Below are 13,613 nucleotides of genomic sequence, written 5' to 3'. Positions count from 1 at the left end.
TTGAGCAGCCAATCACTTATGAGGCCACACAAGAACTCTGAGGGTGTGTGTCTGGCCTGGGCCTGGAAACAAGGAGCATCTGGGAATGTTTTCCAGTCTTACGAGCAAGGGGCCTCCCCTCTGCTATAAGCTGTTTTCCAGAACACCAGAATAGAGGGTTTCTTAACCTTCAGGTAAATTCAACATTGTCACAGTGAGAGTGTCCCTGCAGGGGTCTCTCCTCAGGGGTCTCGCAGGACAGGCCCCCGGGCTGCACTGGGGACGCGGGAAGAAGAGGACGATGATGCAGTTGGGAGAGACCATAGCGCAGAAAGTGGCTCGGGGTCCAAGGTCCACGGTCGCTGACGGCTTAGCCCCTGGTCCCACGGAGAGCGTGGAAAGGTGGGGTCAGAGGGCCAGATGAGGAGGGGATTTCTGTGGTGTGACCTGGACCGTGAGCTCTTCCCCAGCCTGAGGGGGAAGAGGACGGGCTTCTCCTTCACTTCTGGGCAAAGCAGATCTTGGACAGGATCCCCGAGGCGGGGTGGGGCTGGAGGCTGGAAAGCTGCGGCACCTGGTAAGGGGACCAAGCTCAGAAGGCTGTCGGGGGTGGCCAGCTGAATTCCTACACCAGCGCACGCTGGCCAGACCCGGACAATTTGCAGGGTGGGGGTCTCCGGCTCACCTCCCTGTGTTTCCCGCAGGGCGCTCGTTCATTCCTTGGTGCATCCAGCCACACATCCTGAGCACCCTCCACGTCCACGCAGACTGGCCTGAGGAGCTACGATGACTCAGCCACCATGGCCTCCAGCAGAGGAACCTTAGCAGGAGCCGGCCAGTTGCCACCAGCTCCACTTGGGGCCATCCTCTCCCAGGGCCCAGCAGAATCCGGAGGGGACACCTCCCACTACTCTACCTGCCTTCAGGGCTAACCCCCTGTGGGTTCTAGGCTTCCTCTCCAGGGGTTCTGGGTCAAACTGTGTCCCTCCAAAATTCCTATGTGAAACCAACCCTGCCCATACCCCGATGGTGGACTTTGGACTGTGGGAGAACACCACCTCTGTTGTTTTAAGCCACCAAGTTTATGGTCTTTGTTATGGCAGCCCAGGCAAACTGATACGTCAGGGAAGGGTCTCCAGAAAGGTCTTCCACTCCCCGCTTAGAGTCCAGCGAACACACTTGGACCACAGCACTAGTTCCTGCTCTCTCCGGGGTGCTGGATGATAAGCCCGTTGCCTGCCTGTCTGGGGCTGGGCCGGGCTTGCTGTCTGGGGCCACGGTGGAAGTGTGATGTGAAATTTCAAAATGGCATTCTTGCAAATCAGTGTCAGTCCCTGTGTGGGGGCGCATGAAGAAGGATGTTCCAGAGCCTGAGCTCGAAAGCCCGAGGCCCCTGGGCCTGCATAGCCTCCCCCAGTCCTCAACCCCTGTGGCTCCCACTGAGAGCTGCCCAGTCCAGGGCATGCAGACGGCCCGTGAACGCTCATCTTCCTGAGCCAGCTTCCAGCACACTCCCTTTCTGCTCTTGGGCTGAGCTGAGCTGGGAGATGAGCAGGCTGCTGTTGGTGCAGGGGACGGGTTGAAGCACAGCCTGCCTGGAGGGCTCATGGCCTGGCCCACATGGACGACAACCGGGACTGCAGGAATGGGGAGGCCAGGCACACGGCACTCCTGGGGATGCAAGAGCTTCCGGAGACCAGCAGCGGCTTCCTCACTAGCAGCACCTGACAGGGGCACATCTGTGCCTCTCTGTGTCCTGGAGTGCTTCCGGAGCTCTGGGAAGTCATAACTGACTGCATATTTATTGTCAGCATTGTTTAAATTCCGGTGCATTTTTCTGTGATAATGTAATAATAATATAAACATTTGCTGGGTGCTAGCTACGCTTAGTGCATATCACCCTCAACCAACCTCATGAGGGAGATCCTGCCATTTGCCCCATTTTACGGATGAGCAAACAGAAGCTCAGAAAGTTTAAGTCAGCTGCCCAAGGTCACACAGCTCATGGGAGGCAGAGCTGGGATTTGAACCCATTTGGGTTCACAGTTTGTACTGTTAACCACAACTCTCCCCTAGGCTGACGCTGGGCTGGGGTGCTGCTGGGGCCACCCAGGGCTGCAGAGTGTCAGCACTTGATCTGGGTGAGTCTCAGGAAGAAAGGGAGGTGGGGAGGGAAGAATCCCATCCCAGTGAACACACACTGCCTGCCTCCCGCTCCATTCAGCGTCCCACAGAGCCTGGGTGCCGTCTGTCCCCAGGAAACAGAACCCACCCCGAGGGTCCGTGCCCACCCTCCTGTCTGCGCAGCCGTGGCGCACACATGCACACTCACACACAGCACATGTGTGTCAGCAGCAGCCAATCCCAGTCCAGGCAGGTGGCCGCGGACACAGCAGCTGGGCCTGTCTCACAGAGCCAGGCTATTCGGGGTAGAAAATGAGGCTTTGAATGTCGTGGTGTGTTTGGAGGTTTAGAAGTTTGCTCAGGGTTGACTGTACATTTCTCCCACTGCAGAGAGAATGAGGCCCGCCAGGCAGCCCACACAGGTCCAAAGCTGGGCTTGAGAATGGAGCCGGTCCTCGCAGGCACCTCACTCCAGCAAGCGGGACCCTCCAGGGTGGGGAGGCTCTCTGGTCTGGGACCAGGACTCTGAGGCATCGGTTGCCCTGGAATGGGCACAGGCCTGGCACCAGGTAGAGCAGCTCTGGCTCAGCTCCCCTTCCCCGCCCATGAGGCCTGGTGCAGATCCCCTGAGGGCCCTGGTGCAGCTTCTCCTGTGTGAAATGGAGATGTGGCTGCCACCTCATCACGGCACCGTCATGAGTCCAGGAAATGACGTAGCTGGAGTACTATGTGCTTAGGAAGTTCCTGCAGGTCGTCCATGTGGTTAATGTGTCCGCTGTTACCAGCAGCAGCAGTAGCAGTGGGGGTGCAGGCAGGTGATAGTAATAGCAGTGGCAGTAGTGATAGAATTGCCAGTAGAAGTAGGAGGGGTGGTGGACGTGGTGGTGACAGTGGTAGTAGCAGCAGCAGTAACAGCAGTACTGGTGGCAATAGTGGCAGAAGTGATAGTAGTAGTGGTATTAATGGAGGTGGTGGTGAGCATGGTAATGGTAGTAATAGTAGTAGCAGTGGCAGCAGTAATAATGGTAGTTATAGCTGTAGTGGTGGTAGTTGTTGTAATAGAGCAGTGGTGGTCATCACAGTAGTAGTAGTAGTAGTAGTAGTAGTAGTAGTAGTAGTAGTAGTCATGGTGGTGGTGATAGTAATAGTAGCAGTGGTCTCATGCCTGTAATCCCAGCACTTTAGGAGGCCGAGGTGGGTGGATCACAAGGTCAAGAGTTCGAGACCAGCCTGGCCAACATGGTGAAACCCCGCCTCTACTAAAAATACAAAAATTAGCTTGGTGTGGTGGCACACACCTGTAATCCCAGTTATTCAGGAGGCTGAAGCAGGAGAATCACTTGAACCCGGGAGATGGAGGTTTCAGTGAACTGAGATTGTGCCAGGCTAGTGACACAGCGATACTCCATCTCAAAAAAAAAAAAAAAACAAAAATATAGTAGCAGTGGTGATGGTGGTGGTGGCAGTAATACAGCAGTGGTGGTCATCATAGTAGTAGTAGCAGTCATGGTGGCAGTGATAGTAATAGTGGTGGTAGTGGTGGTAGTAATGGTAGCTGTGGTGGTGTTGGTGGTAGCAATAGAGTAGTGGTGGTCATCATTGTAGCAGTAGTAGTCATTATGGTGGTGGTGATAGTAATAGTAGCAGTGGTGGTAGTAGTAATACAGCAGTGGTGGTCATTATAGTACCAGTCATGGTGGCGGTGTTGGTAATGGTAGCAGCGGTGGTGGTAGTGGTAATACAGCAGTGGTGGTCATTATAGTACCAGTCATGGTGGCGGTGTTGGTAATGGTAGCAGCGGTGGTGGTAGTGGTGACACAGCAGTGGTGGTCATGGTAGTAGTAATAGCAGTCATGGTGGCGGTGTTGGTAATGGTAGCAGCAGTGGTGGTAGTGGTAATACAGCAGTGGTGGTCATTATAGTACCAGTCATGGTGGCGGTGTTGGTAATGGTAGCAGCGGTGGTGGTAGTGGTGACACAGCAATGGTGGTCATGGTGGTAGTAATAGCAGTCATGGTGGCAGTGGCACTCAGTGGGTGCCCTCCCCAGGAGATGTGTCATGACTCGGCCACTACCAGGCCCCTGCATGGCGCACCCCACGGGTCTGGGGACTGACGTCCACTGGTGCCTCCTCATGGGGGACAGCCAATATCCACCGGTTAAAGGTAATCGCTGTGAAATCAGCACCGTTGTCCCAGCTGTCGCACCACCTCTCGGGCACTGGGTCAGTGGCTGAAAGCGAAAGGCCAGCATTGCCTCTTGATCACACTTTAATCAGATTCGGCCTCTCCCAGCTTCCGCCACTGCCCTCGCCAGGGCCTGGGCCTCATTACAGAAGGTAGAAGGAGATGACATCATTCACAGTTAATTGTCTTGTTTGTCCGCCGGCTCCGAGATTGTTTTAATAAAGGGCAGAGGCGGATAAAGGCTACATTTGCATCCTGGAAGGGGAGGCTGACAAGGGTCTCTTGCTCATGACATTTATTGTTTGCAAATGAGATAACCCAATAACAGCAGAGCCAGCTCAAAGCAGAGAACCCGCCCTGCCCTCCTCCACCGGGGCCAGCAAGGAGCTGGGACAGACCAGGCCACGCAAGAGACGCCAGGGTAGCGCCCTCCGCCCACGGCCACCTGGGGTGATGCGTCTCAGTCCCCTCCTGCAGCACCTACCTGCAGAGTGGCCCCACAGTAGGATGCAAGCAACGCCTGTTGAGTACAGCCACCCGCAGGGTGGAACCAGCATCCCCATTTGCCCAGGAGAAAGCCGGGGTTCAGAGAGGTCACGTTGCCTGCCAGTGCCACACAGCTGAAAGCAAACAGAGCAGCTCAGCATGCTCAGACTTTTTGATTCACTATTTGGCAAAACAGATCTCCATGCCTATGGTACCCATATATCCACACCTTTTTAAATAAAAATTATTATTAGTGTGGAGTCCTCACCCATCCTGTTTCTAGCTGCCTCTGGGGACCCAGTTCCTGTTGTTGGAACTTCTAAGGAAACTTTTAAGAAATTCCTCGAGTTGCACAGACTCTACTTTCCAGAACCAAACTAGGGATCTGGCAAAGGATAATCGTTTAGTTTGTAAATTTACTCACATGCAAGGACTTTCAAATCATTTGTATTAAATTGGGTTTAATAACACATTTCATAGGTGGCTTTTTAAAAAAAAAAAAATATTGTTTTATTGTTACCTGGCTAGGGCCAGGGACTTCCTCTGAGTTGCCATGGCCTGCCCCATCCCCACCCCAGAACTTCCCTCTGTCACAATCCAGGACGCTATGTACAGAGAACTGTCACTCAGTCTGAGTCCAGAGATACAGCAGGATCCAGGTAAATGTTGGATGGATGGAATGGATGGATGGATGGAATGGATGGATGGATGGATGGATGGATGGATGGATGGATGGATGGATAGGTGGATAGTTAGATGGATGGATGGATGGACGGATGGATAAGTAGATGGATGGTGGCTGGCTGGATGGATGGTTAGGTGGATTGTTAGGAGGATGGATGGATGGATGGATGGATGGATGGATGGATGGATGGATGGACGGATGGATGGATGGATAGAATGGTAGGTGGGCAGATGGGTAAATGGATGGATAAATGGGTAAACGGATGGATGGGTGGATGGATGCATGATTGAATGGATGGATTGGTGGATGGAAGTGTGGGTGGGTGGGTGCATGATTGGATGGATGGATTGGTGGATGGAAGTGTGGGTGGGTGGGTGCATGATTGGATGGATGGATTGGTGGATGGAAGTGTGGGTGGGTGGGTGCATGACTGGATGGATGGATTGGTGGATGGACAGATGAAGTACCACTCTTGGTATTGCCTTCTGTGTCAGGTAGGGGCCATTCTGAGCAGATGGTGGCTGCCAACCACCATGAAGTATGACCTTCCTTGCTCCCATGCAGCCCACAGTGGGTGGGCAAGCCTGCCTGACTGGTTCACACCTTGCCACCTCGAGCCCATGGCAAGGAAGTGGGTGCCATGATGACAGGCTCAGGGCAACACCTGGGCACAATGGATGCTGGGGTCAACCCCAATGCCAGCTACAACGGCCGTGCTTGTAGGGTCATTCTGATTAACCCAGATGTTCCAACATCTCCAACTTGCAGGCCACACTGTCCTTCAGTCACCAGGTTGACCTCTGAGCCACCTGGTTGTCCAGGTGTTAGGAAGCTCTTTCTGGTGGGAAAAGCATCTTGAGCCCCTCCTATGCCTCCAGTCCCTGCCAGACCACCTGGGAAGCCCCAGGAGCTGCTGCAGTTCCCACAAGCCCAGGCCGCCCAGGTTGCAGCCACCGCAGCCCCCGTGGTCCACACAGACCTCTTCCATGCAAATCATACTCTGGGGTACTCACAGGACATGTCCACTCCCAGAAGATCCAAAAGCTCAGCCAGGTCCAGGCCAGGAGTGATAAAAGCACTTAGCAGAAGTTCCTTAAAGCTCAGAGGTACCGGCAGAGGCGAAAGCAGAGGCAGGGGCAGGGGGAAGAAGGTAACCAGAACATCTCGTCTCCTAGGACTGTGACCCCACCTGCTCCCCCATCCCAGGCCTCCGGGCCCCTAAAGCCTGGGGAGCCTGGATTGAGGGAAGGACCCATCACCCCACAATTCTGCCAGGGGTCAGGATGGTCCAAGCAGAAGTTTCATCCAGCCCTGTGGGGGGACAGGAAGGAGCCCACTGAGCACAGGCAGGTCAGAGGCTGCTGCAGAAGAGCTGAGCCAGAACCATCTCTGGTCCCCAGGAGCCACCACTGGGCCTCACGCACTGTGAGGACTGAAATATTCACCAATCACAGGGCTGTCCACACGACGAGACTCCACGCACATCCACCACAGCCTCCCTGGCCCCCTCTCCTCTTCCTGGAGGCTCCCCAAGGCCTGAAATTACAATTAGAAAGTTTTTCCTTTGACTCTGCAAGGCAGACAGGACCTGGCGTCTCCTGTGCGTGGCTGTGGCCTGAGTAAGAGGGGGCATGGGACTGCATGGGGGCTGTGACAGTTCAGCTTGCCCACCCAGCAGATGGGTCCTCTTCTCCTGTGGCCACTGAAGGCAAAGCAGGGGTGGCGGTAGGGGAGGGGGTCCCAGCCCCATGAGGCTGAAAGTCAAGATGGAATCATAGAGAAAATCCAGGGACAAGACCAAGCCCTTCTGAAAAATGCATCTAGCAAGCCTCTGCCCGCCTGTGCCTCAGTTTCCAGTTTCTCTTTGGCCCTCTCCAACTGGGTGGAGAAGTCTGGTGACTCCTTCCTGCATGCCAGCACCTGATGCGTCTGTCATGGCCCCTGCAGCCCTGGCTGAGGCCCCTGCTGGATGGCCTGGGCGGACCAGCCCTGGACGTGCAGCAGCTGGCTCCCACTGCTCCCTGCTCGGCCACCTGTGTTCCTGCACCTGCCTGGAAGCATCTAGTTCTGCAGCTTTTGTCCTGGGCCTGGGAAATGGGCGTGTTCCGCCCACAGGCGCAAAGGAGAAACAGCGGGCAGGCACGCTTCTGGAAAGTTCCAGGGCTAAGGAGATGCCGAGTCGTTCTTCCTCACCCAGGGGTCAGGTCCTCACCACAGCCCCCACCCAGTGGCTGCCCCCGCCTCTGGCCAGGAGCCCTGCCTGCCAAGCCAAGCAAGAGGTGGGACGCGGTGACGCAAGGTCTCCACCGAAAGGGTCCGGCTTCCCCTCAGAGAAGGGGCCACACGTTAATTCACTCAAGGCCGGGGATTAGTCATCGGGCAAATAAGATTAAATGCCCTTGAAATGGAATTAAAATGACGTCAAACAGCAGAATATCATTTTCCTAACTGCCCTGCAAGATGCTTCCTGCTTTAACCCCTTCCTGGCGACGTCTCAACCCCCAGGAGTGAGCTTCAAGCACGGGAGAGGTGGCACCCACGTCCCTCTGTGCTCCTGAACCTGGCTCAGGGGCCATCGAGGAATCAACACCGAGGCTACTCCCTGCCAACACCCTCCCAGGGCCTTCTGAGACTTTAAATATCAGATAGACCCTCAGGCCCCAGGCTACAGCTGGCAGAACCTGCAGCCCCGGGCCCTGCACAGGGCAAGGGCCTGGCAGAGGCTCATCGGGGACCTCAGCCCTGCCTAGGGCCCTGGGAACAGGGGGCCTGGGCCAGGAAGGAAGCCAGGAAGCTGAGGAGGTTCCTGGTCTCTCCCTGGAACCAGCAGGCCCTCAGCTCCTTGTTCACCGCCTGCAGCTCAGGGGCCCGAGGATTCGTCTCCACTTGCAGGAATCCTCTTTTCATCTTAGAAGAGAAGAGAGCAATGATGAAGCTGGGCCCAGAGTCCCAGGGAGGCCTGGGCAGGTGGGCACCAGGGCTGGGAACAGCCCCTCTTCCATGGGGCTGTCCACACAAACCCCTCATTTCCCCAGGCCCATCGAGGGTCTGGAGCCCCCTTAGAAGCCAGACAGAGTGAGCCCCACCTGGCCCACCTTGGCAGCCTACCCCAGCCAGGGAAAGGGGCAGCAACATCCGCACGGCCTGTGCCCCCGCCCGGGTCCTCACGCTGGGACAGCGTCTTTGCAGACAGCCACGGTGGCCTTCCTAGTCAGGCAACACGCCTCTCTCTAGGAGGCCCTGGCTATTAGCACCACCAGACGACCCGCGAAGTCGCTGGAAATCTTCCTCAATCATCAGCCTCAGCTCTGGTCGTCATTTCTCATTTTCACTGAAACAATCACCTGTCGGAGAGCATGGGCTGTGAGCTGCCCATTCATCAAGAAGGGCTGCCCTGGCCCAGTGCACACGCCACCTGGCCAAGCTCAGGCGCGGATCAATAGGCCACGTTCAGGCTGTCAATAGCTGTAAATACATTTGCGACAGCAGTCGGAACAGCCTCCTGCCAGGCCACCATCCAGGGAGCTGCTGGGCGCAGGCTGCGAGTGGGGCAAGCGGTGTGCACCCTGCACCATCCCTGGGGTCCAGCCTGGCTGGGGCTGCGTCTGTCCCAGCTCTCCCTGCCCGTGCCTCCACTCGGGCCATCATCCTTGCTGTGCTGAGCCTGGCTCTGCCCAGCTCTGGGACTCCAGAAATTAGCCATGATGACAGAGGCCTGGGAAGGGCCCCTCTGTGTCCACCTCCTTGCCATCCCCAACCCCGAGCAAGAGGCCTCGGCTCCTCCTCTCTTCTGGTGGGGTGGCCTCCCACGGCAGCCAGTCCAGCTCTGGGCGCGGTGAGTTCTCTCAATTCGGAGTAGAGATAAGCCCAACCCAGTATCCTCTCGGGCTAGGGACAACTCTCTCCACACCTGCACCGTGCCCAGGAAGTTGGCACTGATGCTTTCCAAACATTTCTCCCGGCCTGGCACCCTGTCTCCCTCCGGCCCAGCAGTGGGCCCCCACTAACCAGGGCAGCTCTCACTCCTGAGTCCAGCTCAGGAACTGGGCATTTTCCCCGAACCCATCCCCACCACAGGCAGGGCAGGAAGGTGGGGAGTCACTTCCTTCAGCCCAGACTCCGCATTCCGGTCTGGGACAATCCTTGGTGCCAGTGAGAACCCTGGTGTCTGTCACCCACTGCTGCTGTACTTTCCTTTCCAGAGACTCAGAATCAACAGGCCATGGAGAGAGAGTTTTATTACAACGAATTAGCTCATGCAGTGATGGAGGCTGAGTCCGCAGACCTGCACCGAGTCAGGAAGCTGGAGCCCTGGGAGAGCTGACGGTGGCAAATCAGGCCGGACGCCAGCAGACTCGACACCGGGGAAGAGCCAATGTTCCAGCTCAAGTCTGAAAGCAGGACAGAAGCCACCCTCCCGGCTGGAAGGCAGCCCGTTTCCTCAGCAGGCCTTCCTCTGATTGGGCGAGGCCCACCCGCATGGGGGAGGGACATCTGCCATGCTCAGTCTACGGATTCCAGTGTGAAACTCATCCAGAAATACCGGCACAGACACACCCCAAATCGAGATTCACCAAATGTCTGCAGTCACGTGGACACATAAAATTAACCCTCACAATGCCTCTCCCTCTGCCCCAAACACACAGCTGCTTCGCCCACCTTCACTAGCCCCCCGGCAATTGGCCTGTGTCCCCCAAAGCCAACCACTCTAGGCACCCTGGTCAGAAGGCCCCATCAGCTCTGCCCCTTGGGGGTCCTCAGGATTTTGACTGAGCCCCCAGGGTTGGTGGCTCACCTGCCTACCTGCATTTTCCACCAGCAGGAGGAGTAGACTCATCGCATCTGCATTGGAGGACAAGGGCTGAGTCCGGCCTCCTCCCTGCGACTGCAGCCCCCAAAGCAGGCTCTTCACAGGAGGGTCACCAGAGGCCTCAGCTGGGAGCTGGCACATGGCCACTTCTGGCTACATCGAGCCCGGTGGCCGAGCCCGCCATCAATGGGGACAGTGGATGAGGAAAGAGTTTGCTGAGCGACAATCCTCTCTCACAGCCGCCGGCCTCAGGACAGGGAGCACGGGTGGCAGGCAGCCCTCTGGTCCTTCCTCACCCCGGGATGCAGATGACAATGACCACACTCTGGTGGCCAGCCAGGCTGCCCCAGCCGCTCTCAGACACTCACCCGGGTCAGGCAGCAGGAAGAAGCTCCCTGGTGCTCTCGGCTCGCATAACAGGGGTTGCCTTTGCTCTGGGAGGATGAGGTGCTCCTAATCACTGCTCTGTCCCGCCTTGGAGGAGGAAGCTTGAGGGCAGGGCCCAGCTGTCAACCAGGCTGCTGCTGTGGACAGCCTCCATCCGCCCAGGGCCCCTTCCTGGCTGCCCCCTCCCTCCTCTGATCTCTGCACTCACCTCTGCCTGGCCTTGCCCCGCCCCCGGGGTTCATCCCAGCCCACACCTCCCAAGTCTGCACCTCCCAAGACAATCCCACTTGGGCTCTGAGTTGTCCTGGGGCCTCACAGGGGACAAAGGAGAACTCTGGGGATGGGTGAGGCTTGGCTGGAGTCCCCGCAGAAGTGTGGAGTCCCCTCACACCCAGGCCAGCACTCTGAGGCCCACGGCCAGCTCACTTTCTGCTAAAAGAATGGAAATGAAGCACTGGCTTATTTTCAAGGGAAAAGGTCGATAGCAGATGGCCCCTCCAGCCCCCTGGCCCCTGCAGCCCCCTGGCCCCTGCAGACCCCTGGCCCCTGCAGGCCCCTGGCCCCTGCAGGCCCCTGGCCCCTGCAGACCCCTGGCCCCTGCAGGCCCCTGGCCCCTCCCGCCCCCTGGCCCCTCCAGCCCCCTGGCCACTGCAGCCCCCTGGCCTACTCCTGCAAGCCCTGGGGAACCAATTCCGCAGCTCTGGGCCAGAGCCTTCACCTCCAAACCAGGACAAACCAGGCAGTCTGGGGTAAGAGTGGGAGGAAGTAAAAGACACTCGTGGGTTCCTGGGAGTTGAAATAAGAATATCTCAGTCTCTTTCCATAAGGAAACCTAAAAAGAGCACAAAACATTTTGAAAATGGAAGCCAAATATTTATTAAATGTTTTAGAATCCATCAGAAACCACAGATGCTGGGAAGAACAAAACCCACTTTCAGAAAGAGGCGGCGAGTCACGGGGAGAAGCGGGGAGCACGTCTGAGGGACTCTTCTCCGTGCCCAGTAGCCGACACCCCCATTCCCACACCCCTGCCCCCCTCCCCAGCAGAGCCCCTCTCCCCACCCCAGCAAGACCCCTTACAAGGCAGATCTCGGACACACAGAAATGTGATCTCTTAAAGCTCATCAGCGTGTGGACACGTGGAACACGGCCAGAGACTTCATGCCCGTGTGCCGTGCGCCCACTCCAAACAGCCACCCCAGGAGCTCCGTGGGGCCCTGCCCCAACACACGGGAGCCAAAGAGCTGGTGGCAAGGCTGGCCCAGGGCTTTGGCGTCACAAAGTGACAATGCAGTGACCAGCTCAGGGCCTCTGGATACTGGAGGACAGAGAGGCTGTGGGAAAGAGGAAGCTGCAGAGGGTAGGGTGGGCACTCCCAGGCCCTCACTCAGGCCCTCGACCCGGGACGTCAGCGCCTTCTGGCCAAGGTGGAATGGTCACTGGGCGAGGGTGAGACCCAGACATGTACCTTCGGCCAACCCCTCACGTAAGAAACTTCCAGAAACAAGTACAGATCTAACTCTAAATTGGCAGGAGTAAGGGGCGCGGGGCCTGTCTTGATTTCCAGTGAACTCTCTTGGTTAGGGCTGCTCTGGGAGGCACTGCAGGGCCTGGCCCCAGGCAGGAGCCCGAAGGCCCTCAGTGACCTCTGTCTCCGCAAAGTGCCCTCCCCCCCACCTTCCTTTCTCACCTGCCCCACCTCTCCCGTTGCCAGCCTCCCTCCCTCCCCAACCCACACCCGTGTGCCTTTCCTTCTCTTCTTGGGCATCTTCTGCTCCAAAACCCACCATCTGCCAGGTTCTATCAAAGGCCGTAGAGCCGAGCAGCAGCAAGAGCCCCCACTGATGGTGGGGCAGCGGGGGGAGAGCTGGGGGGGCAGGGAGGGGTAGAGGTGGAGGGGGATGGAGGTGGCGGGGGCAGAGGTGGGGAGGGACAGCTGTGCCACTCGCACTTTAATGCGTATTTGCCCCTGACACACACACGAGGTGTCCAGTACAGTACCCAGAACGCAGACGGCTTGCAGACATGTTAGCAGCCATTACTAGACATTTTATTGGCTGTAATTTATCGGGTGCTTCCTGTGTCCTGGATATTGTCCAGCTAGGCAGGTGCTGCACCTCCTGGCAAGCAGGGCGCTTTAGACAGAGGAGGAGCTGACAGGAGGAGGTCTGCCCAGGCAGGGTCTCGAGATGCTGTCACCACCCTAGCGCCCTGAAGCTGCCCCAGGGGCCAGCAGCGAGGCCTGGAGGGTGCTGGGCCATGGCAAGAGGATGGTGGGCCCTCCAGCCGGACGTCCCCTGCAGCAGGCCACACAGGCAGCTGGAAGCAGCTTTGCACAAAGCCTGCATGCATAATGAAACCAAGCATCAGGAGCTGTTTGTGAAGGCTCTGGGTAAACACTGATTATCCTTCATTAAAAGAACAGGGCTATTAGCAAGACAGAGGAGGCTGGTGGCCTTCGGAAAGAAGGGGTGTTTGCACAGCCAGGAGTGAGCAGCCGCCCCAGGGACTCCTGAAGGGGGGCACAGTTACTAGCCTCAGTAATGGCATGGGAATGGGCTGAGGAGCCCCGAAACCTGACGCACAGGCCTGGCTTCTGCAAGTGGGGCCCCAGGTCTATAGATCTCCAGGGCACTGCAGGGCAACGTCTGCAGGATCCTCGCTGCCACTGCGGCCCTTGCTGTCCCCATACCCTCTGGCACTTGAAGGCAGGGTAGACGGAGGCAAACAGGTTGCCATGGCAGGGAGGGACACACGCAGACCCCTCCACCTGCTGCCACACAAGGTCCCTCCTTCCTGTGCCTGCTGGTTCCAATGACGGCACCCTCCCAGCTGAACACAGGACAGATGTCATGGCTCGGGACCCCCAGGCCATCTGCCCCTGTCTGCATCCAGTGAGCCCTTCTCCACAGTGGCCCCTGAGGTCATGGGGAGGCCTCCACAGCTGTTGTCTTCC

The sequence above is a fragment of the Macaca mulatta genome, chromosome 7 (genome assembly GCF_049350105.2).
Source record: "Macaca mulatta isolate MMU2019108-1 chromosome 7, T2T-MMU8v2.0, whole genome shotgun sequence".
Taxonomy (NCBI): Eukaryota; Metazoa; Chordata; class Mammalia; order Primates; family Cercopithecidae; genus Macaca; species Macaca mulatta.
This window is presented reverse-complemented; position numbering follows the sequence as displayed.